At 39.1% G+C, this 24,211-nt stretch overlaps 4 non-coding genes across 4 annotated transcripts; all 4 read left to right on the forward strand.

Moving 5' to 3' along the window:
* Positions 1 to 2,568: 2,568 nt before the first annotated feature.
* On the forward strand, positions 2,569 to 2,640 carry TRNAD-GUC (transfer RNA aspartic acid (anticodon GUC)). Its single transcript has one exon. It is a non-coding gene; the product is annotated as a tRNA-Asp (tRNA).
* Positions 2,641 to 4,581: 1,941 nt separating this feature from the next.
* On the forward strand, positions 4,582 to 4,653 carry TRNAD-GUC (transfer RNA aspartic acid (anticodon GUC)). Its single transcript has one exon. It is a non-coding gene; the product is annotated as a tRNA-Asp (tRNA).
* A 1,946-nt stretch (positions 4,654 to 6,599) lies between these two features.
* TRNAD-GUC (transfer RNA aspartic acid (anticodon GUC)) lies at positions 6,600 to 6,671 on the forward strand. Its single transcript has one exon. It is a non-coding gene; the product is annotated as a tRNA-Asp (tRNA).
* A 7,981-nt stretch (positions 6,672 to 14,652) lies between these two features.
* On the forward strand, positions 14,653 to 14,724 carry TRNAD-GUC (transfer RNA aspartic acid (anticodon GUC)). The gene has a single exon. It is a non-coding gene; the product is annotated as a tRNA-Asp (tRNA).
* The last annotated feature ends 9,487 nt before the right edge of the window (positions 14,725 to 24,211 follow it).

The raw sequence follows: 24,211 nt of genomic DNA on the forward strand, positions 1-24,211 counted from the left end.
ATTATCAATTTTTATAGCATTCACATAATTTGGGTATAATTTAGCAGAAGAGATTTGGAGTTTAATATTCCTCATGCAGAGCTACCACTGGTCTCTAGCATAATAGTCTTTTAGCCATTCAAGGATTTCTAAGCAAATTCTAATTAGAAAAAAGTTGATAAGGGGTAATGGGTTTTGCTAAATTCATTTGAGCTTTTTAAAGGATCTTGAATTACTAAATATACAATCAAGCATCAGAAATGGTCAACCATAAATCAATTCATAGAAATACCTATAAACACTGGCAAATCAACAGTAAAATCCTAGAATCTCTCAGTCCAGGGATTATCGGACATGGGTAGAGTAAGAAAATGATAGCTGGGGCAATTTCTATAAGCATTTGACCTAGCTCATGATGCAGAAGAATCGACATGGATCTGATATATGGTGAAAGAGTACACTAACAAATTGATGTATAAATGATTTCAATCATTTTCATTACCCAAGGAAATTATAACAACTCTTAGTTGAAAATCACTTTTCTGGACTGGACCAGAAATCACAGCACACAGCTGATCCTCGTTAGTATAGTGGTGAGTATCCCCTCCTGTCACACGGGAGACCGGGGTTCAATTTCCCGACGGGGAGGCTATAACTTTTATTTCTCCAATATTCCATTTCAGACACAGTGGAAAAATAATAATACAAATGTTATGGCATGCATAAATAACAACCCAAACTATAATATATTGAGATGTGTACTTAAAGGAAACCCTCATAGATCCATACAAATGGAATAGCAGATAGAGAAAACAAAATGTACCAACTGTAATGATATACTTCTATTACCATTTGTTGGCGTTAGGTGGCTATGGAATAAATCAAAATGGTTTGGTATTTTGGGAAGGTTTATACATACTTACATTTTTATATGTAGAAATAAAATATAGGCAAGGAGGTTGGCATATTGGTGTATGCCACTTTTTGGAATGAAAACTGTACACATTTTCTAGGACATCAAACTACAACATTCAGAATTATTTTGACATTTCTAGCATTGAAAGACCACATTGCTGGGCCCCATTCTCAAGAACAGTATAGGTCAAGTAACTTCTCAAGCAATTTTCTTGTGCTGTCTAAGCCCAACTCCATGAGGTGGGTCCTCAAGACCCAAATTCCATTTTGCAATGGTTAGTAGAATGGATTTTATTTTTTAACAAGCACTTCATTTACATGTCTTTGGCAAGCACCCAAAAATTTTCCTAAGGACTATGGGCCTGATTCAGACACACTCGCAAGCGCACAACACTCGTAAGTGGTTCAACGGTCCCCCACTACCCATGCGCCGCCTCCGGCGTGTGCATGCGCAAGATCCGTCCAGCGACGGCTGCTCCATCGATATGGGTCTAGCTACAAGACGGAGCGGCTGTCAATGTTGATTGATAACTCAATGCGTTTTGTATGTGGGGAGGGGGCGGTGGCTGCACAAATGCAGGCATTCCCTTAGGAACGCCTGGTGTTTGTGGGTGGCCCTACTGACATCACTAGTGATGTCAGTAGTGGACTTCCTGTTCTATTAGAGCAGGAAGTTTACTCGGGCTTGTGAGAGCTCAGACCCTTCCACAGGGTCTCCTCGCAAGCCTGATGGTCACGATAATCGCGATGGGCTCCAGGCCACTCGCAAAAGCTGTGGGTAGTCACTGACAGCTTAGCAAGCGGCCTGATGAAAGAAAAAAACAAATACAAAACATAAAAACCGCCGTTATTCTGAGCAAGCACTCACTAGCAGCAAGCGGCTCTGAATCAGGCCCTATATCAGCTATAATCTAAAAGATATTGCTTAGAACATGTACAACATGGCAAATCCAGCATTTATTGGACTTTATATTCAGGATTCCCATGTATTAAAATTGTATGGTATAGAATATCCAGAAAATGCATAGATATTTATTGGTGCCTTAAAAGAAGAGTGAATATATACATATATATATTTTTTTTAATTAAGTTGGAAACAGTAGCTGAATAATAGAATAAATTATCAATTTTTATAGCATTCACATAATTTGGGCATAATTTAGCAGAAGAGATTTGGAGTTTAATATTCCTCATGCAGAGCTACCATTGGTCTCTAGCATAATAGTCTTTTAGCCATTCAAGGATTTCTAAGCAAATTCTAATTAGAAAAAAGTTGATAAGGGGTAATGGGTTTTGCTAAATTCATTTGAGCTTTTTAAAGGATCTTGAATTACTAAATATACAATCAAGCATCAGAAATGGTCAACCATAAATCAATTCATAGAAATACCTATAAACACTGGCAAATCAACAGTAAAATCCTAGAACATCTCAGTCCAGGGATTATCGGACATGGGTAGAGTAAGAAAATGATAGCTGGGGCAATTTCTATAAGCATTTGACCTAGCTCATGATGCAGAAGAATCGACATGGATCTGATATATGGTGAAAGAGTACACTAACAAATTGATGTATAAATGATTTCAATCATTTTCATTACCCAAGGAAATTATATCAACTCTTTGTTGAAAATCACTTTTCTGGACTGGACCAGAAATCACAGCACACAGCTGATCCTCGTTAGTATAGTGGTGAGTATCCCCGCCTGTCACGCGGGAGACCGGGGTTCAATTCCCCGACGGGGAGGCTATAACTTTTATTTGTCCAATATTCCATTTCAGACACAGTGGAAAAATAATAATACAAATGTTATGGCATGCATAAATAACAACCCAAACTATAATATATTGAGATGTGTACTTAAAGGAAACCCTCATAGATCCATACAAATGGAATAGCAGATAGAGAAAACAAAATGTACCAACTGTAATGATATACTTCTATTACCATTTGTTGGCGTTAGGTGGCTATGGAATAAATCAGAATGGTTTGGTATTTTGGGAAGGTTTATACATACTTACATTTTTATATGTAGAAATAAAATATAGGCAAGGAGGTTGGCATATTGGTGTATGCCACTTTTTGGAATGAAAACTGCACACATTTTCTAGGACATCAAACTACAACATTCAGAATTATTTTGACATTTCTAGCATTGAAAGACCACATTGCTGGGCCCCATTCTCAAGAACAGTATAGGTCAAGTAACTTCTCAAGCAATTTTCTTGTGCTGTCTAAGCCCAACTCCATGAGGTGGGTCCTCAAGACCCAAATTCCATTTTGCAAGGGTTAGTAGAATGGATTTTATTTTTTAACAAGCACTTCATTTACATGTCTTTGGCAAGCACCCAAAAATTTTCCTAAGGACTATGGGCCTGATTCAGACACACTCGCAAGCGCACAACACTCATAAGTGGTTCGACGGTCCCCCACTACCCATGCGCCGCCTCCGGCGTGTGCATGCCCAAGATCCGTCCAGCGACGGCTGCTCCATCGATATGGGTCTAGCTACAAGACGGAGCGGCTGTCAATGTTGATTGATAACTCACTGCGTTTTGTATGCGGGGAGGGGGGGGTTGCTGCACAAATGCAGGCATTCCCTTAGGAACGCCTGGTGTTTGTGGTTGGCCCTACTGACATCACTAGTGATGTCAGTAGTGGACTTCCTGTTCTATTAGAGCAGGAAGTTTACTCAGGCTTGTGAGAGCTCAGACCCTTCCACAGGGTCTCCTCGCAAGCCTGATGGTCACGATAATCGCGATGGGCTCCAGGCCACTCGCAAAAGCTGTGGGAGGTCACCCACAGCTTAGCGAGTGGCCTGATGAAAGAAAAAAACAAATACAAAACATAAAAAACCGCCCTTGTTCTGAGCAAGCACTCACTAGCAGCAAGCGGCTCTGAATCAGGCCCTATATCAGCTATAATCTAAAAGATATTGCTTAGAACATGTACAACATGGCAAATCCAGCATTTATTGGACTTTATATTCAGGATTCCCATGTATTAAAATTGTATGGTATAGAATATCCAGAAAACGCATAGATATTTATTGGTGCCTTAAAAGAAGAGTGAATATATACATATATATATTTTTTTAATTAAGTTGGAAACAGTAGCTGAATAATAGAATAAATTATCAATTGTTATAGCATTCACATAATTTGGGCATAATTTAGCAGAAGAGATTTGGAGTTTAATATTCCTCATGCAGAGCTACCATTGGTCTCTAGCATAATAGTCTTTTAGCCATTCAAGGATTTCTAAGCAAATTCTAATTAGAAAAAAGTTGATAAGGGGTAATGGGTTTTGCTAAATTCATTTGAGCTTTTTAAAGGATCTTGAATTACTAAATATACAATCAAGCATCAGAAATGGTCAACCATAAATCAATTCATAGAAATACCTATAAACACTGGCAAATCAACAGTAAAATCCTAGAACATCTCAGTCCAGGGATTATCGGACATGGGTAGAGTAAGAAAATGATAGCTGGGGCAATTTCTATAAGCATTTGACCTAGCTCATGATGCAGAAGAATCGACATGGATCTGATATATGGTGAAAGAGTACACTAACAAATTGATGTATAAATGATTTCAATCATTTTCATTACCCAAGGAAATTATATCAACTCTTTGTTGAAAATCACTTTTCTGGACTGGACCAGAAATCACAGCGCACAGCTGATCCTCGTTAGTATAGTGGTGAGTATCCCCGCCTGTCACGCGGGAGACCGGGGTTCAATTCCCCGACGGGGAGGCTATAACTTTTATTTGTCCAATATTCCATTTCAGACACAGTGGAAAAATAATAATACAAATGTTATGGCATGCATAAATAACAACCCAAACTATAATATATTGAGATGTGTACTTAAAGGAAACCCTCATAGATCCATACAAATGGAATAGCAGATAGAGAAAACAAAATGTACCAACTGTAATGATATACTTCTATTACCATTTGTTGGCGTTAGGTGGCTATGGAATAAATCAGAATGGTTTGGTATTTTGGGAAGGTTTATACATACTTACATTTTTATATGTAGAAATAAAATATAGGCAAGGAGGTTGGCATATTGGTGTATGCCACTTTTTGGAATGAAAACTGCACACATTTTCTAGGACATCAAACTACAACATTCAGAATTATTTTGACATTTCTAGCATTGAAAGACCACATTGCTGGGCCCCATTCTCAAGAACAGTATAGGTCAAGTAACTTCTCAAGCAATTTTCTTGTGCTGTCTAAGCCCAACTCCATGAGGTGGGTCCTCAAGACCCAAATTCCATTTTGCAAGGGTTAGTAGAATGGATTTTATTTTTTAACAAGCACTTCATTTACATGTCTTTGGCAAGCACCCAAAAATTTTCCTAAGGACTATGGGCCTGATTCAGACACACTCGCAAGCGCACAACACTCATAAGTGGTTCGACGGTCCCCCACTACCCATGCGCCGCCTCCGGCGTGTGCATGCCCAAGATCCGTCCAGCGACGGCTGCTCCATCGATATGGGTCTAGCTACAAGACGGAGCGGCTGTCAATGTTGATTGATAACTCACTGCGTTTTGTATGCAGGGAGGGGGGGTTGCTGCACAAATGCAGGCATTCCCTTAGGAACGCCTGGTGTTTGTGGTTGGCCCTACTGACATCACTAGTGATGTCAGTAGTGGACTTCCTGTTCTATTAGAGCAGGAAGTTTACTCAGGCTTGTGAGAGCTCAGACCCTTCCACAGGGTCTCCTCGCAAGCCTGATGGTCACGATAATCGCGATGGGCTCCAGGCCACTCGCAAAAGCTGTGGGAGGTCACCCACAGCTTAGCGAGTGGCCTGATGAAAGAAAAAAACAAATACAAAACATAAAAAACCGCCCTTGTTCTGAGCAAGCACTCACTAGCAGCAAGCGGCTCTGAATCAGGCCCTATATCAGCTATAATCTAAAAGATATTGCTTAGAACATGTACAACATGGCAAATCCAGCATTTATTGGACTTTATATTCAGGATTCCCATGTATTAAAATTGTATGGTATAGAATATCCAGAAAATGCATAGATATTTATTGGTGCCTTTAAAGAAGAGTGAATATATATATATATATTTTTTTTTTTTTTAATTAAGTTGGAAACAGTAGCTGAATAATAGAATAAATTATCAATTTTTATAGCATTCACATAATTTGGGCATAATTTAGCAGAAGAGATTTGGAGTTTAATATTCCTCATGCAGAGCTACCATTGGTCTCTAGCATAATAGTCTTTTTAGCCATTCCAGGATTTCTAAGCAAATTCTAATTAGAAAAAAGTTGATAAGGGGTAATGGGTTTTGCTAAATTCTTTTGAGCTTTTTAAAGGATCTTGAATTACTAAATATACAATCAAGCATCAGAAATGGTCAACCATAAATCAATTCATAGAAATACCTATAAACACTGGCAAATCAACAGTAAAATCCTAGAACATCTCAGTCCAGGGATTATCGGACATGGGTAGAGTAAGAAAATGATAGCTGGGGCAATTTCTATAAGCATTTGACCTAGCTCATGATGCAGAAGAATCAACATGGATCTGATATATGGTGAAAGAGTACACTAACAAATTGATGTATAAATGATTTCAATCATTTTCATTACCCAAGGAAATTATAACAACTCTTAGTTGAAAATCACTTTTCTGGACTGGACCAGAAATCACAGCCCACAGCTGATCCTCGTTAGTATAGTGGTGAGTATCCCCGCCTGTCACGTGGGAGACCGGGGTTCAATTCCCCGACGGGGAGGCTATAACTTTTATTTCTCCAATATTCCATTTCAGACACAGTGGAAAAATAATAATACAAATGTTATGGCATGCATAAATAACAACCCAAACTATAATATATTGAGATGTGTACTTAAAGGAAACCCTCATAGATCCATACAAATGGAATAGCAGATAGAGAAAACAAAATGTACCAACTGTAATGATATACTTCTATTACCATTTGTTGGCGTTAGGTGGCTATGGAATATATCAGAATGGTTTGGTATTTTGGGAAGGTTTATACATACTTACATTTTAATATGTAGAAATAAAATATAGGCAAGGAGGTTGGCATATTGGTGTATGCCACTTTTTGGAATGAAAACTGCACACATTTTCTAGGACATCAAACTACAACATTCAGAATTATTTTGACATTTCTAGCATTGAAAGACCACATTGCTGGGCCCCATTCTCAAGAACAGTATAGGTCAAGTAACTTCTCAAGCAATTTTCTTGTGCTGTCTAAGCCCAACTCCATGAGGTGGGTCCTCAAGACCCAAATTCCATTTTGCAATGGTTAGTAGAATGGATTTTATTTTTTAACAAGCACTTCATTTACATGTCTTTGGCAAGCACCCAAAAATTTTCCTAAGGACTATGGGCCTGATTCAGACACACTCGCAAGCGCACAACACTCGTAAGTGGTTCGACGGTCCCCCACTACCCATGCGCTGCCTCCGGCGTGTGCATGCGCAAGATCCGTCCAGCGACGGCTGCTCCATCGATATGGGTCTAGCTACAAGACGGAGCGGCTGTCAATGTTGATTGATAACTCACCGCGTTTTGTATGTGGGGAGGGGGCGGTGGCTGAACAAATGCAGGCATTCCCTTAGGAACGCCTGGTGTTTGTGGGTGGCCCTACTGACATCACTAGTGATGTCAGTAGTGGACTTCCTGTTCTATTAGAGCAGGAAGTTTACTCGGGCTTGTGAGAGCTCAGACCCTTCCACAGGGTCTCCTCGCAAGCCTGATGGTCACGATAATCGCGATGGGCTCCAGGCCACTCGCAAAAGCTGTGGGTAGTCACCGACAGCTTAGCAAGCGGCCTGATGAAAGAAAAAAACAAATACAAAACATAAAAACCGCCGTTATTCTGAGCAAGCACTCACTAGCAGCAAGCGGCTCTGAATCAGGCCCTATATCAACTATAATCTAAAAGATATTGCTTAGAACATGTACAACATGGCAAATCCAGCATTTATTGGACTTTATATTCAGGATTCCCATGTATTAAAATTGTATGGTATAGAATATCCAGAAGATGCATAGATATTTATTGGTGCCTTAAAAGAAGAGTGAATATATACATATATATATTTTTTTTAATTAAGTTGGAAACAGTAGCTGAATAATAGAATAAATTATCAATTTTTATAGCATTCACATAATTTGGGCTTAATTTAGCAGAAGAGATTTGGAGTTTAATATTCCTCATGCAGAGCTACCATTGGTCTCTAGCATAATAGTCTTTTAGCCATTCAAGGATTTCTAAGCAAATTCTAATTAGAAAAAAGTTGATAAGGGGTAATGGGTTTTGCTAAATTCATTTGAGCTTTTTAAAGGATCTTGAATTACTAAATATACAATCAAGCATCAGAAATGGTCAACCATAAATCAATTCATAGAAATACCTATAAACACTGGCAAATCATCAGTAAAATCCTAGAACATCTCAGTCCAGGGATTATCGGACATGGGTAGAGTAAGAAAATGATAGCTGGGGCAATTTCTATAAGCATTTGACCTAGCTCATGATGCAGAAGAATCGACATGGATCTGATATATGGTGAAAGAGTACACTAACAATTTGATGTATAAATGATTTCAATCATTTTCATTACCCAAGGAAATTATAACAACTCTTAGTTGAAAATCACTTTCAAGACTGGACCAGAAATCACAGCACACAGCTGATCCTCGTTAGTATAGTGGTGAGTGTCCCCGCCTGTCACGCGGGAGACCGGGGTTGAATTCCCCGACGGGGAGGCTATAACTTTTATTTCTCCAATATTCCATTTCAGACACAGTGGAAAAATAATAATACAAATGTTATGGCATGCATAAATAACAACCCAAACTATAATATATTGAGATGTGTACTTAAAGGAAACCCTCATAGATCCATACAAATGGAATAGCAGATAGAGAAAACAAAATGTACCAACTGTAATGATATACTTCTATTACCATTTGTTGGCGTTAGGTGGCTATGGAATAAATCAGAATGGTTTGGTATTTTGGGAAGGTTTATACATACTTACATTTTTATATGTAGAAATAAAATATAGGCAAGGAGGTTGGCATATTGGTGTATGCCACTTTTTGGAATGAAAACTGCACACATTTTCTAGGACATCAAACTACAACATTCAGAATTATTTTGACATTTCTAGCATTGAAAGACCACATTGCTGGGCCCCATTCTCAAGAACAGTATAGGTCAAGTAACTTCTCAAGCAATTTTCTTGTGCTGTCTAAGCCCAACTCCATGAGGTGGGTCCTCAAGACCCAAATTCCATTTTGCAATGGTTAGTAGAATGGATTTTATTTTTTAACAAGCACTTCATTTACATGTCTTTGGCAAGCACCCAAAAATTTTCCTAAGGACTATGGGCCTGATTCAGACACACTCGCAAGCGCACAACACTCATAAGTGGTTCGACGGTCCCCCACTACCCATGCGCCGCCTCCGGCGTGTGCATGCCCAAGATCCGTCCAGCGACGGCTGCTCCATCGATATGGGTCTAGCTACAAGACGGAGCGGCTGTCAATGTTGATTGATAACTCACCGCGTTTTGTATGTGGGGAGGGGGCGGTGGCTGCACAAATGCAGGCATTCCCTTAGGAACGCCTGGTGTTTGTGGTTGGCCCTACTGACATCACTAGTGATGTCAGTAGTGGACTTCCTGTTCTATTAGAGCAGGAAGTTTACTCGGGCTTGTGAGAGCTCAGACCCTTCCACAGGGTCTCCTCGCAAGCCTGATGGTCACGATAATCGCGATGGGCTCCAGGCCACTCGCAAAAGCTGTGGGAGGTCACCCACAGCTTAGCGAGTGGCCTGATGAAAGAAAAAAGCAAATACAAAACATAAAAAACCGCCCTTGTTCTGAGCAAGCACTCACTAGCAGCAAGCGGCTCTGAATCAGGCCCTATATCAGCTATAATCTAAAAGATATTGCTTAGAACATGTACAACATGGCAAATCCAGCATTCATTGGACTTTATATTCAGGATTCCCATGTATTAAAATTGTATGGTATAGAATATCCAGAAGATGCATAGATATTTATTGGTGCCTTAAAAGAAGAGTGAATATATACATATATATATTTTTTTTTAATTAAGTTGGAAACAGTAGCTGAATAATAGAATTAATTATCAATTTTTATAGCATTCACATAATTTGGGTATAATTTAGCAGAAGAGATTTGGAGTTTAATATTCCTCATGCAGAGCTACCACTGGTCTCTAGCATAATAGTCTTTTAGCCATTCAAGGATTTCTAAGCAAATTCTAATTAGAAAAAAGTTGATAAGGGGTAATGGGTTTTGCTAAATTCATTTGAGCTTTTTAAAGGATCTTGAATTACTAAATATACAATCAAGCATCAGAAATGGTCAACCATAAATCAATTCATAGAAATACCTATAAACACTGGCAAATCAACAGTAAAATCCTAGAATCTCTCAGTCCAGGGATTATCGGACATGGGTAGAGTAAGAAAATGATAGCTGGGGCAATTTCTATAAGCATTTGACCTAGCTCATGATGCAGAAGAATCGACATGGATCTGATATATGGTGAAAGAGTACACTAACAATGTGATGTATAAATGATTTCAATCATTTTCATTAACCAAGGAAATTATAACAACTCTTAGTTGAAAATCACTTTCAAGACTGGACCAGAAATCACAGCACACAGCTGATCCTCGTTAGTATAGTGGTGAGTGTCCCCGCCTGTCACGCGGGAGACCGGGGTTGAATTCCCCGACGGGGAGGCTATAACTTTTATTTCTCCAATATTCCATTTCAGACACAGTGGAAAAATAATAATACAAATGTTATGGCATGCATAAATAACAACCCAAACTATAATATATTGAGATGTGTACTTAAAGGAAACCCTCATAGATCCATACAAATGGAATAGCAGATAGAGAAAACAAAATGTACCAACTGTAATGATATACTTCTATTACCATTTGTTGGCGTTAGGTGGCTATGGAATAAATCAGAATGGTTTGGTATTTTGGGAAGGTTTATACATACTTACATTTGTATATGTAGAAATAAAATATAGGCAAGGAGGTTGGCATATTGGTGTATGCCACTTTTTGGAATGAAAACTGCACACATTTTCTAGGACATCAAACTACAACATTCAGAATTATTTTGACATTTCTAACATTGAAAGACCACATTGCTGGGCCCCATTCTCAAGAACAGTATAGGTCAAGTAACTTCTCAAGCAATTTTCTTGTGCTGTCTAAGCCCAACTCCATGAGGTGGGTCCTCAAGACCCAAATTCCATTTTGCAATGGTTAGTAGAATGGATTTTATTTTTTAACAAGCACTTCATTTACATGTCTTTGGCAAGCACCCAAAAATTTTCCTAAGGACTATGGGCCTGATTCAGACACACTCGCAAGCGCACAACACTCATAAGTGGTTCGACGGTCCCCCACTACCCATGCGCCGCCTCCGGCGTGTGCATGCCCAAGATCCGTCCAGCGACGGCTGCTCCATCGATATGGGTCTAGCTACAAGACGGAGCGGCTGTCAATGTTGATTGATAACTCACCGCGTTTTGTATGTGGGGAGGGGGCGGTGGCTGCACAAATGCAGGCATTCCCTTAGGAACGCCTGGTGTTTGTGGTTGGCCCTACTGACATCACTAGTGATGTCAGTAGTGGACTTCCTGTTCTATTAGAGCAGGAAGTTTACTCGGGCTTGTGAGAGCTCAGACCCTTCCACAGGGTCTCCTCGCAAGCCTGATGGTCACGATAATCGCGATGGGCTCCAGGCCACTCGCAAAAGCTGTGGGAGGTCACCCACAGCTTAGCGAGTGGCCTGATGAAAGAAAAAAGCAAATACAAAACATAAAAAACCGCCCTTGTTCTGAGCAAGCACTCACTAGCAGCAAGCGGCTCTGAATCAGGCCCTATATCAGCTATAATCTAAAAGATATTGCTTAGAACATGTACAACATGGCAAATCCAGCATTTATTGGACTTTATATTCAGGATTCCCATGTATTAAAATTGTATGGTATAGAATATCCAGAAGATGCATAGATATTTATTGTTGCCTTAAAAGAAGAGTGAATATATACATATATATATTTTTTTTAATTAAGTTGGAAACAGTAGCTGAATAATAGAATTAATTATCAATTTTTATAGCATTCACATAATTTGGGTATAATTTAGCAGAAGAGATTTGGAGTTTAATATTCCTCATGCAGAGCTACCACTGGTCTCTAGCATAATAGTCTTTTAGCCATTCAAGGATTTCTAAGCAAATTCTAATTAGAAAAAAGTTGATAAGGGGTAATGGGTTTTGCTAAATTCATTTGAGCTTTTTAAAGGATCTTGAATTACTAAATATACAATCAAGCATCAGAAATGGTCAACCATAAATCAATTCATAGAAATACCTATAAACACTGGCAAATCAACAGTAAAATCCTAGAATCTCTCAGTCCAGGGATTATCGGACATGGGTAGAGTAAGAAAATGATAGCTGGGGCAATTTCTATAAGCATTTGACCTAGCTCATGATGCAGAAGAATCGACATGGATCTGATATATGGTGAAAGAGTACACTAACAAATTGATGTATAAATGATTTCAATCATTTTCATTACCCAAGGAAATTATAACAACTCTTAGTTGAAAATCACTTTTCTGGACTGGACCAGAAATCACAGCACACAGCTGATCCTCGTTAGTATAGTGGTGAGTATCCCCTCCTGTCACACGGGAGACAGGGGTTCAATTTCCCGACGGGGAGGCTATAACTTTTATTTCTCCAATATTCCATTTCAGACACAGTGGAAAAATAATAATACAAATGTTATGGCATGCATAAATAACAACCCAAACTATAATATATTGAGATGTGTACTTAAAGGAAACCCTCATAGATCCATACAAATGGAATAGCAGATAGAGAAAACAAAATGTACCAACTGTAATGATATACTTCTATTACCATTTGTTGGCGTTAGGTGGCTATGGAATAAATCAGAATGGTTTGGTATTTTGGGAAGGTTTATACATACTTACATTTTTATATGTAGAAATAAAATATAGGCAAGGAGGTTGGCATATTGGTGTATGCCACTTTTTGGAATGAAAACTGTACACATTTTCTGGGACATCAAACTACAACATTCAGAATTATTTTGACATTTCTAGCATTGAAAGACCACATTGCTGGGCCCCATTCTCAAGAACAGTATAGGTCAAGTAACTTCTCAAGCAATTTTCTTGTGCTGTCTAAGCCCAACTCCATGAGGTGGGTCCTCAAGACCCAAATTCCATTTTGCAATGGTTAGTAGAATGGATTTTATTTTTTAACAAGCACTTCATTTACATGTCTTTGGCAAGCACCCAAAAATTTTCCTAAGGACTATGGGCCTGATTCAGACACACTCGCAAGCGCACAACACTCGTAAGTGGTTCAACGGTCCCCCACTACCCATGCGCCGCCTCCGGCGTGTGCATGCGCAAGATCCGTCCAGCGACGGCTGCTCCATCGATATGGGTCTAGCTACAAGACGGAGTGGCTGTCAATGTTGATTGATAACTCACCGCGTTTTGTATGTGGGGAGGGGGCAGTGGCTGCACAAATGCAGGCATTCCCTTAGGAACGCCTGGTGTTTGTGGGTGGCCCTACTGACATCACTAGTGATGTCAGTAGTGGACTTCCTGTTCTATTAGAGCAGGAAGTTTACTCGGGCTTGTGAGAGCTCAGACCCTTCCACAGGGTCTCCTCGCAAGCCTGATGGTCACGATAATCGCGATGGGCTCCAGGCCACTCGCAAAAGCTGTGGGTAGTCACTGACAGCTTAGCAAGCGGCCTGATGAAAGAAAAAAACAAATACAAAACATAAAAACCGCCGTTATTCTGAGCAAGCACTCACTAGCAGCAAGCGGCTCTGAATCAGGCCCTATATCAACTATAATCTAAAAGATATTGCTTAGAACATGTACAACATGGCAAATCCAGCATTTATTGGACTTTATATTCTGGATTCCCATGTATTATAATTGTATGGTATAGAATATCCAGAAGATGCATAGATATTTATTGGTGCCTTAAAAGAAGAGTGAATATATACATATATATATATATTTTAATTAAGTTGGAAACAGTAGCTGAATAATAGAATTAATTATCAATTTTTATAGCATTCACATAATTTGGGTATAATTTAGCAGAAGAGATTTGGAGTTTAATATTCCTCATGCAGAGCTACCACTGGTCTCTAGCATAATAGTCTTTTAGCCATTCAAGGATTTCTAAGCAAATTCTAATTAGAAAAAAGTTGATAAGGGGTAATGGGTTTTGCTAAATTCATTTGAGCTTTTTAAAGGATCTTGAATTACTAAATATACAATCAAGCATCAGAAATGGTCAACCATAAATCAATTCATAGAAATACCTATAAACACTGGCAAATCAACAGTAAAATCCTAGAATCTCTCAGTCCAGGGATTATCGGACATGGGTAGAGTAAGAAAATGATAGCTGGGGCAATTTCTATAAGCATTTGACCTAGCTCATGATGCAGAAGAATCGACATGGATCTGATATATGGTGAAAGAGTACACTAACAAATTGATGTATAAATGATTTCAATCATTTTCATTACCCAAGGAAATTATAACAACTCTTAGTTGAAAATCACTTTTCTGGACTGGACCAGAAATCACAGCACACAGCTGATCCTCGTTAGTATAGTGGTGAGTATCCCCGCCTGTCACGCGGGAGACCGGGGTTCAATTCCCCGACGGGGAGGCTATAACTTTTATTTCTCCAATATTCCATTTCAGACACAGTGGAAAAATAATAATACAAATGTTATGGCATGCATAAATAACAACCCAAACTATAATATATTGAGATGTGTACTTAAAGGAAATCCTCATAGATCCATACAAATGGAATAGCAGATAGAGAAAACAAAATGTACCAACTGTAATGATATACTTCTATTACCATTTGTTGGCGTTAGGTGGCTATGGAATAAATCAGAATGGTTTGGTATTTTGGGAAGGTTTATACATACTTACATTTTTATATGTAGAAATAAAATATAGGCAAGGAGGTTGGCATATTGGTGTATGCCACTTTTTGGAATGAAAACTGCACACATTTTCTAGGACATCAAACTACAACATTCAGAATTATTTTGACATTTCTAGCATTGAAAGACCACATTGCTGGGCCCCATTCTCAAGAACAGTATAGGTCAAGTAACTTCTCAAGCAATTTTCTTGTGCTGTCTAAGCCCAACTCCATGAGGTGGGTCCTCAAGACCCAAATTCCATTTTGCAATGGTTAGTAGAATGGATTTTATTTTTTAACAAGCACTTCATTTACATGTCTTTGGCAAGCACCCAAAATTTTTCCTAAGGACTATGGGCCTGATTCAGACACACTCGCAAGCGCACAATACTTGTAAGTGGTTCGACGGTCCCCCACTACCCATGCGCCGCCTCCGGCGTGTGCATGCGCAAGATCCGTCCAGCGATGGCTGCTGCATCGATATGGGTCTAGCTACAAGACGGAGCGGCTGTCAATGTTGATTGATAACTCACCGCATTTTGTATGCGGGGAGGGGGGGGTGGCTGCACAAATGCAGGCATTCCCTTAGGAATGCCTGGTGTTTGTGGGTGGCCCTACTGACATCACTAGTGATGTCAGTAGTGGACTTCCTGTTCTATTAGAGCAGGAAGTTTACTCGGGCTTGTGAGAGCTCAGACCCTTCCACAGGGTCTCCTCACAAGCCTGATGGTCACGATAATCGCGATGGGCTCCAGGCCACTCGCAAAAGCTGTGGGAGGTCACCCACAGCTTAGCGAGTGGCCTGATGAAAGAAAAAAACAAATACAAAACATAAAAAAACGCCCTTATTCTGAGCAAGCACTCACTAGCAGCAAGCGGCTCTGAATCAGGCCCTATATCAGCTATAATCTAAAAGATATTGCTTAGAACATGTACAACATGGCAAATCCAGCATTTATTGGACTTTATATTCAGGATTCCCATGTATTAAAATTGTATGGTATAGAATATCCAGAAAACGCATAGATATTTATTGGTGCCTTAAAAGAAGAGTGAATATTTACATATATATATTTTTTTTAATTAAGTTGGAAACAGTAGCTAAATAATAGAATAAATTATCAATTTTTATAGCATTCACATAATTTGGGCATAATTTAGCAGAAGAGATTTGGAGTTTAATATTCCTCATGCTGAGCTACCATTGGTCTCTAGCATAATAGTCTTTTAGCCATTCAAGGATTTCTAAGCAAATTCTAATTAGAAAAAAGTTGATAAGGGGTAATGGGTTTTGCTAAATTCATTTGAGCTTTTTAAAGGATCTTGAATTACTAAATATACAATCAAGCATCAGAAATGGTCAACCATAAATCAATTCATAGAAATACCTTTAAACACTGGCAAATCAACAGTAAAATCCTAGAACATCTCAGTCCAGGGATTATCGGACATGGGTAGAGTAAGAAAATGATAGCTGGGGCAATTTCTATAAGCATTTGACCTAGCTCGTGATGCAGAAGAATCGACATGGATCTGATATATGGTGAAAGAGTACACTAACAATTTGATGTATAAATGATTTCAATCATTTTCATTACCCAAGGAAATTATAACAACTCTTAGTTGAAAATCACTTTCAAGACTGGACCAGAAATCACAGCACACAGCTGATTCTCGTTAGTATAGTGGTGAGTGTCCCCGCCTGTCACGCCGGAGACCGTGGTTCAATTCCCCGATGAGGAGGCTATAACTTTTATTTCTCCAATATTCCATTTCAGACACAGTGGAAAAATAATAATACAAATGTTATGGCATGCATAAATAACAACCCAAACTATAATATATTGAGATGTGTACTTAAAGGAAACCCTCATAGATCCATACAAATGGAATAGCAGATAGAGAAAACAAAATGTACCAACTGTAATGATATACTTCTATTACCATTTGTTGGCGTTAGGTGGCTATGGAATAAATCAGAATGGTTTGGTATTTTGGGAAGGTTTATACATACTTATATTTTTATATGTAGAAATAAAATATAGGCAAGGAGGTTGGCATATTGGTGTATGCCACTTTTTGGAATGAAAACTGCACACATTTTCTAGGACATCAAACTACAACATTCAGAATTATTTTGACATTTCTAGCATTGAAAGACCACATTGTTGGGCCCCATTCTCAAGAACAGTATAGGTCAAGTAACTTCTCAAGCAATTTTCTTGTGCTGTCTAAGCCAAACTCCATGAGGTGGGTCCTCAAGACCCAAATTCCATTTTGCAATGGTTAGTAGAATTGATTTTATTTTTTAACAAGCACTTCATTTACATGTCTTTGGCAAGCACCCCAAAATTTCCTAAGGACTATGGGCCTGATTCAGACACACTCGCAAGCGCACAACACTCGTAAGTGGTTCGACGGTCCCCCACTACCCATGCGCCGCCTCTGGCATGTGCATGCGCAAGATCCGTCCAGCGACGGCTGCTCCATCGATATGGGTCTAGCTACAAGACGGAGCGGCTGTCAATGTTGATTGATAACTCACCGCGTTTTGTATGCGGGGAGGGGGGGGTGGCTGCACAAATGCAGGCATTCCCTTAGGAACGCCTGGTGTTTGTGGGTGGCCCTACTGACATCACTAGTGATGTCAGTAGTAGACTTCCTGTTCTATTAGAGCAGGAAGTTTACTCGGGCTTGTGAGAGCTCAGACCCTTCCACAGGGTCTCCTCGCAAGCCTGATGGTCACGATAATCGCAATGGGCTCCAGGCCACTCGCAAAAGCTGTGGGAGGTCACCCACAGCTTAGCGAGTGGCCTGATGAAAGAAAAAAACAAATACAAAACATAAAAAAACGCCCTTATTCTGAGCAAGCACTCACTAGCAGCAAGCGGCTCTGAATCAGGCCCTATATCAGCTATAATCTAAAAGATATTGCTTAGAACATGTACAACATGGCAAATCCAGCATTTATTGGACTTTATATTCAGGATTCCCATGTATAAAAATTGTATGGTATAGAATATCCAGAAAACGCATAGATATTTATTGGTGCCTTAAAAGAAAAGTGAATATTTACATATATATATTTTTTTTAATTAAGTTGGAAACAGTAGCTGAATAATAGAATAAATTATCAATTTTTATAGCATTCACATAATTTGGGCATAATTTAGCAGAAGAGATTTGGAGTTTAATATTCCTCATGCAGAGCTACCATTGGTCTCTAGCATAATAGTCTTTTAGCCATTCAAGGATTTCTAAGCAAATTCTAATTAGAAAAAAGTTGATAAGGGGTAATGGGTTTTGCTAAATTCATTTGAGCTTTTTAAAGGATCTTGAATTACTAAATATACAATCAAGCATCAGAAATGGTCAACCATAAATCAATTCATAGAAATACCTATAAACACTGGCAAATCAACAGTAAAATCCTAGAACATCTCAGTCCAGGGATTATCGGACATGGGTAGAGTAAGAAAATGATAGCTGGGGCAATTTCTATAAGCATTTGACCTAGCTCATGATGCAGAAGAATCGACATGGATCTGATATATGGTGAAAGAGTACACTAACAATTTGATGTATAAATGATTTCAATCATTTTCATTACCCAAGGAAATTATAACAACTCTTAGTTGAAAATCACTTTCAAGACTGGACCAGAAATCAGAGCACACAGCTGATCCTCGTTAGTATAGTGGTGAGTGTCCCCGCCTGTCACGCGGGAGACCGGGGTTGAATTCCCCGACGGGGAGGCTATAACTTTTATTTCTCCAATATTCCATTTCAGACACAGTGGAAAAATAATAATACAAATGTTATGGCATGCATAAATAACAACCCAAACTATAATATATTGAGATGTGTACTTAAAGGAAACCCTCATAGATCCATACAAATGGAATAGCAGATAGAGAAAACAAAATGTACCAACTGTAATGATATACTTCTATTACCATTTGTTGGCGTTAGGTGGCTATTGAATAAATCAGAATGGTTTGGTATTTTGGGAAGGTTTATACATACTTACATTTTTATATGTAGAAATAAAATATAGGCAAGGAGGTTGGCATATTGGTGTATGCCACTTTTTGGAATGAAAACTGCACACATTTTCTAGGACATCAAACTACAACATTCAGAATTATTTTGACATTTCTAGCATTGAAAGACCACATTGCTGGGCCCCATTCTCAAGAACAGTATAGGTCAAGTAACTTCTCAAGCAATTTTCTTGTGCTGTCTAAGCCCAACTCCATGAGGTGGGTCCTCAAGACCCAAATTCCATTTTGCAATGGTTAGTAGAATGGATTTTATTTTTTAACAAGCACTTCATTTACATGTCTTTGGCAAGCACCCAAAAATTTTCCTAAGGACTATGGGCCTGATTCAGACACACTCGCAAGCGCACAACACTCGTAAGTGGTTCGACGGTCCCCCACTACCCATGCGCTGCCTCCGGCGTGTGCATGTGCAAGATCCGTCCAGCGACGGCTGCTCCATCGATATGGGTCTAGCTACAAGACGGAGCGGCTGTCAATGTTGATTGATAACTCACCGCGTTTTGTATGTGGGGAGGGGGCGGTGGCTGAACAAATGCAGGCATTCCCTTAGGAACGCCTGGTGTTTGTGGGTGGCCCTACTGACATCACTAGTGATGTCAGTAGTGGACTTCCTGTTCTATTAGAGCAGGAAGTTTACTCGGGCTTGTGAGAGCTCAGACCCTTCCACAGGGTCTCCTCGCAAGCCTGATGGTCACGATAATCGCGATGGGCTCCAGGCCACTCGCAAAAGCTGTGGGTAGTCACCGACAGCTTAGCAAGCGGCCTGATGAAAGAAAAAAACAAATACAAAACATAAAAACCGCCGTTATTCTGAGCAAGCACTCACTAGCAGCAAGCGGCTCTGAATCAGGCCCTATATCAGCTATAATCTAAAAGATATTGCTTAGAACATGTACAACATGGCAAATCCAGCATTTATTGGACTTTATATTCAGGATTCCCATGTATTAAAATTGTATGTTATAGAATATCCAGAAAACGCATAGATATTTATTGGTGCCTTAAAAGAAGAGTGAATATTTACATATATATATTTTTTTTAATTAAGTTGGAAACAGTAGCTAAATAATAGAATAAATTATCAATTTTTATAGCATTCACATAATTTGGGCATAATTTAGCAGAAGAGATTTGGAGTTTAATATTCCTCATGCTGAGCTACCATTGGTCTCTAGCATAATAGTCTTTTAGCCATTCAAGGATTTCTAAGCAAATTCTAATTAGAAAAAAGTTGATAAGGGGTAATGGGTTTTGCTAAATTCATTTGAGCTTTTTAAAGGATCTTGAATTACTAAATATACAATCAAGCATCAGAAATGGTCAACCATAAATCAATTCATAGAAATACCTATAAACACTGGCAAATCAACAGTAAAATCCTAAAACATCTCAGTCCAGGGATTATCAGACATGGGTAGAGTAAGAAAATGATAGCTGGGGCAATTTCTATAAGCATTTGACCTAGCTCATGATGCAGAAGAATCGACATGGATCTGATATATGGTGAAAGAGTACACTAACAATTTGATGTATAAATGATTTCAATCATTTTCATTACCCAAGGAAATTATAACAACTCTTAGTTGAAAATCACTTTCAAGACTGGACCAGAAATCACAGCACACAGCTGATCCTCGTTAGTATAGTGGTGAGTGTTCCCGCCTGTCACGCGGGAGACTGGGGTTGAATTCCCCGACGGGGAGGCTATAACTTTTATTTCTCCAATATTCCATTTCAGACACACTGGAAAAATATTAATACAAATGTTATGGCATGCATAAATAACAACCCAAACTATAATATATTGAGATGTGTACTTAAAGGAAACCCTCATAGATCTATACAAATGGAATAGCAGATAGAGAAAACAAAATGTACCAACTGTAATGATATACTTCTATTACCATTTGTTGGCGTTATTGTGGCTATGGAATAAATCAGAATGGTTTGGTATTTTGGGAAGGTTTATACATACTTACATTTTTATATGTAGAAATAAAATATAGGCAAGGAGGTTGGCATATTGGTGTATGCCACTTTTTGGAATGAAAACTGCACACATTTTCTAGGACATCAAACTACAACATTCAGAATTATTTTGACATTTCTAGCATTGAAAGACCACATTGCTGGGCCCCATTCTCAAGAACAGTATAGGTCAAGTAACTTCTCAAGCAATTTTCTTGTGCTGTCTAAGCCCAACTCCATGAGGTGGGTCCTCAAGACCCAAATTCCATTTTGCATTGGTTAGTAGAATTGATTTTATTTTTTAACAAGCACTTCATTTACATGTCTTTGGCAAGCACCCAAAATTTTTCCTAAGGACTATGGGCCTGATTCAGACACACTCGCAAGCGCACAACACTCGTAAGTGGTTCGACGGTCCCCCACTACCCATGCGCCGCCTCCGGCGTGTGCATGCGCAAGATCCGTCAAGCGATGGCTGCTCCATCGATATGGGTCTAGCTACAAGACGGAGCGGCTGTCAATGTTGATTGATAAATCACCGCGTTTTGTATGCGGGGAGGGGGGGGTGGCTGCACAAATGCAGGCATTCCCTTAGGAAGGCCTGGTGTTTGTGGTTGGCCCTACTGACATCACTAGTGATGTCAGTAGTGGACTTCCTGTTCTATTAGAGCAGGAAGTTTACTCGGGCTTGTGAGAGCTCAGACCCTTCCACAGGGTCTCCTCGCAAGCCTGATGGTCACGATAATCGCGATGGGCTCCAGGCCACTCGCAAAAGCTGTGGGTAGTCACCCACAGCTTAGCGAGCGGCCTGATGAAAGAAAAAAACAAATACAAAACATAAAAAAACGCCCTTATTCTGAGCAAGCACTCACTAGCAGCAAGCGGCTCTGAATCAGGCCCTATATCAGCTATAATCTAAAAGATATTGCTTAGAACATGTACAACATGGCAAATCCAGCATTTATTGGACTTTATATTCAGGATTCCCATGTATTAAAATTGTATGGTATAGAATATCCAGAAAACGCATAGATATTTATTTGTGCCTTAAAAGAAGAGTGAATATTTACATATATATATTTTTTTTAATTAAGTTGGAAACAGTAGCTGAATAATAGAATAAATTATCAATTTTTATAGCATTCACATAATTTGGGCATAATTTAGCAGAAGAGATTTGGAGTTTAATATTCCTCATGCAGAGCTACCATTGGTCTCTAGCATAATAGTCTTTTAGCCATTCAAGGATTTCTAAGCAAATTCTAATTAGAAAAAAGTTGATAAGGGGTAATGGGTTTTGCTAAATTCATTTGAGCTTTTTAAAGGATCTTGAATTACTAAATATACAATCAAGCATCAGAAATGGTCAACCATAAATCAATTCATAGAAATACCTATAAACACTGGCAAATCAACAGTAAAATCCTAGAACATTTCAGTCCAGGGATTATCGGACATGGGTAGAGTAAGAAAATGATAGCTGGGGCAATTTCTATAAGCATTTGACCTAGCTCATGATGCAGAAGAATCGACATGGATCTGATATATGGTGAAAGAGTACACTAACAAATTGATGTATAAATGATTTCAATCATTTTCATTACCCAAGGAAATTATAACAACTCTTAGTTGAAAATCACTTTCAAGACTGGACCAGAAATCACATCACACAGCTGATCCTCGTTAGTATAGTGGTGAGTGTCCCCACCTGTCACGCGGGAGACTGGGGTTCAATTCCCCGACGGGGAGGCTATAACTTTTATTTCTCCAATATTCCATTTCAGACACAGTGGAAAAATAATAATACAAATGTTATGGCATGCATAAATAACAACCCAAACTATAATATATTGAGATGTGTACTTAAAGGAAATCCTCATAGATCCATACAAATGGAATAGCAGATAGAGAAAACAAAATGTACCAACTGTAATGATATACTTCTATTACCATTTGTTGGCGTTCGGTGGCTATGGAATAAATCAGAATGGTTTGGTATTTTGGGAAGGTTTATACATACTTACATTTTTATATGTAGAAATAAAATATAGGCAAGGAGGTTGGCATATTGGTGTATGCCACTTTTTGGAATGAAAACTGCACACATTTTCTAGGACATCAAACTACAACATTCAGAATTATTTTGACATTTCTAGCATTGAAAGACCACATTGCTGGGCCCCATTCTCAAGAACAGTATAGGTCAAGTAACTTCTCAAGCAATTTTCTTGTGCTGTCTAAGCCCAACTCCATGAGGTGGGTCCTCAAGACCCAAATTCCATTTTGCAATGGTTAGTAGAATGGATTTTATTTTTTAACAAGCACTTCATTTACATGTCTTTGGCAAGCACCCAAAATTTTTCCTAAGGACTATGGGCCTGATTCAGACACACTCGCAAGCGCACAACACTCGTAAGTGGTTCGACGGTCCCCCACTACCCATGCGCCGCCTCCGGCGTGTGCATGCGCAAGATCCATCCAGCGATGGCTGCTCCATCGATATGGGTCTAGCTACAAGACGGAGCGGCTGTCAATGTTGATTGATAAATCACCGCGTTTTGTATGCGGGGAGGGGGGGTGGCTGCACAAATGCAGGCATTCCCTTAGGAACGCCTGGTGTTTGTGGTTGGCCCTACTGACATCACTAGTGATGTCAGTAGTGGACTTCCTGTTCTATTAGAGCAGGAAGTTTACTCGGGCTTGTGAGAGCTCAGACCCTTCCACAGGGTCTCCTCGCAAGCCTGATGGTCACGATAATCGCGATGGGCTCCAGGCCACTCGCAAAAGCTGTGGGTAGTCACCCACAGCTTAGCGAGCGGCCTGATGAAAGAAAAAAACAAATACAAAACATAAAAAAACGCCCTTATTCTGAGCAAGCACTCACTAGCAGCAAGCGGCTCTGAATCAGGCCCTATATCAGCTATAATCTAAAAGATATTGCTTAGAACATGTACAACATGGCAAATCCAGCATTTATTGGACTTTATATTCAGGATTCCCATGTATTAAAATTGTATGGTATAGAATATCCAGAAAACGCATAGATATTTATTTGTGCCTTAAAAGAAGAGTGAATATTTACATATATATATTTTTTTTAATTAAGTTGGAAACAGTAGCTGAATAATAGAATAAATTATCAATTTTTATAGCATTCACATAATTTGGGCATAATTTAGCAGAAG

Source organism: Taudactylus pleione, unplaced genomic scaffold (assembly GCF_031769625.1).
Source record: "Taudactylus pleione unplaced genomic scaffold, aTauple2 ptg000282l, whole genome shotgun sequence".
NCBI lineage: Eukaryota > Metazoa > Chordata > Amphibia > Anura > Myobatrachidae > Taudactylus > Taudactylus pleione.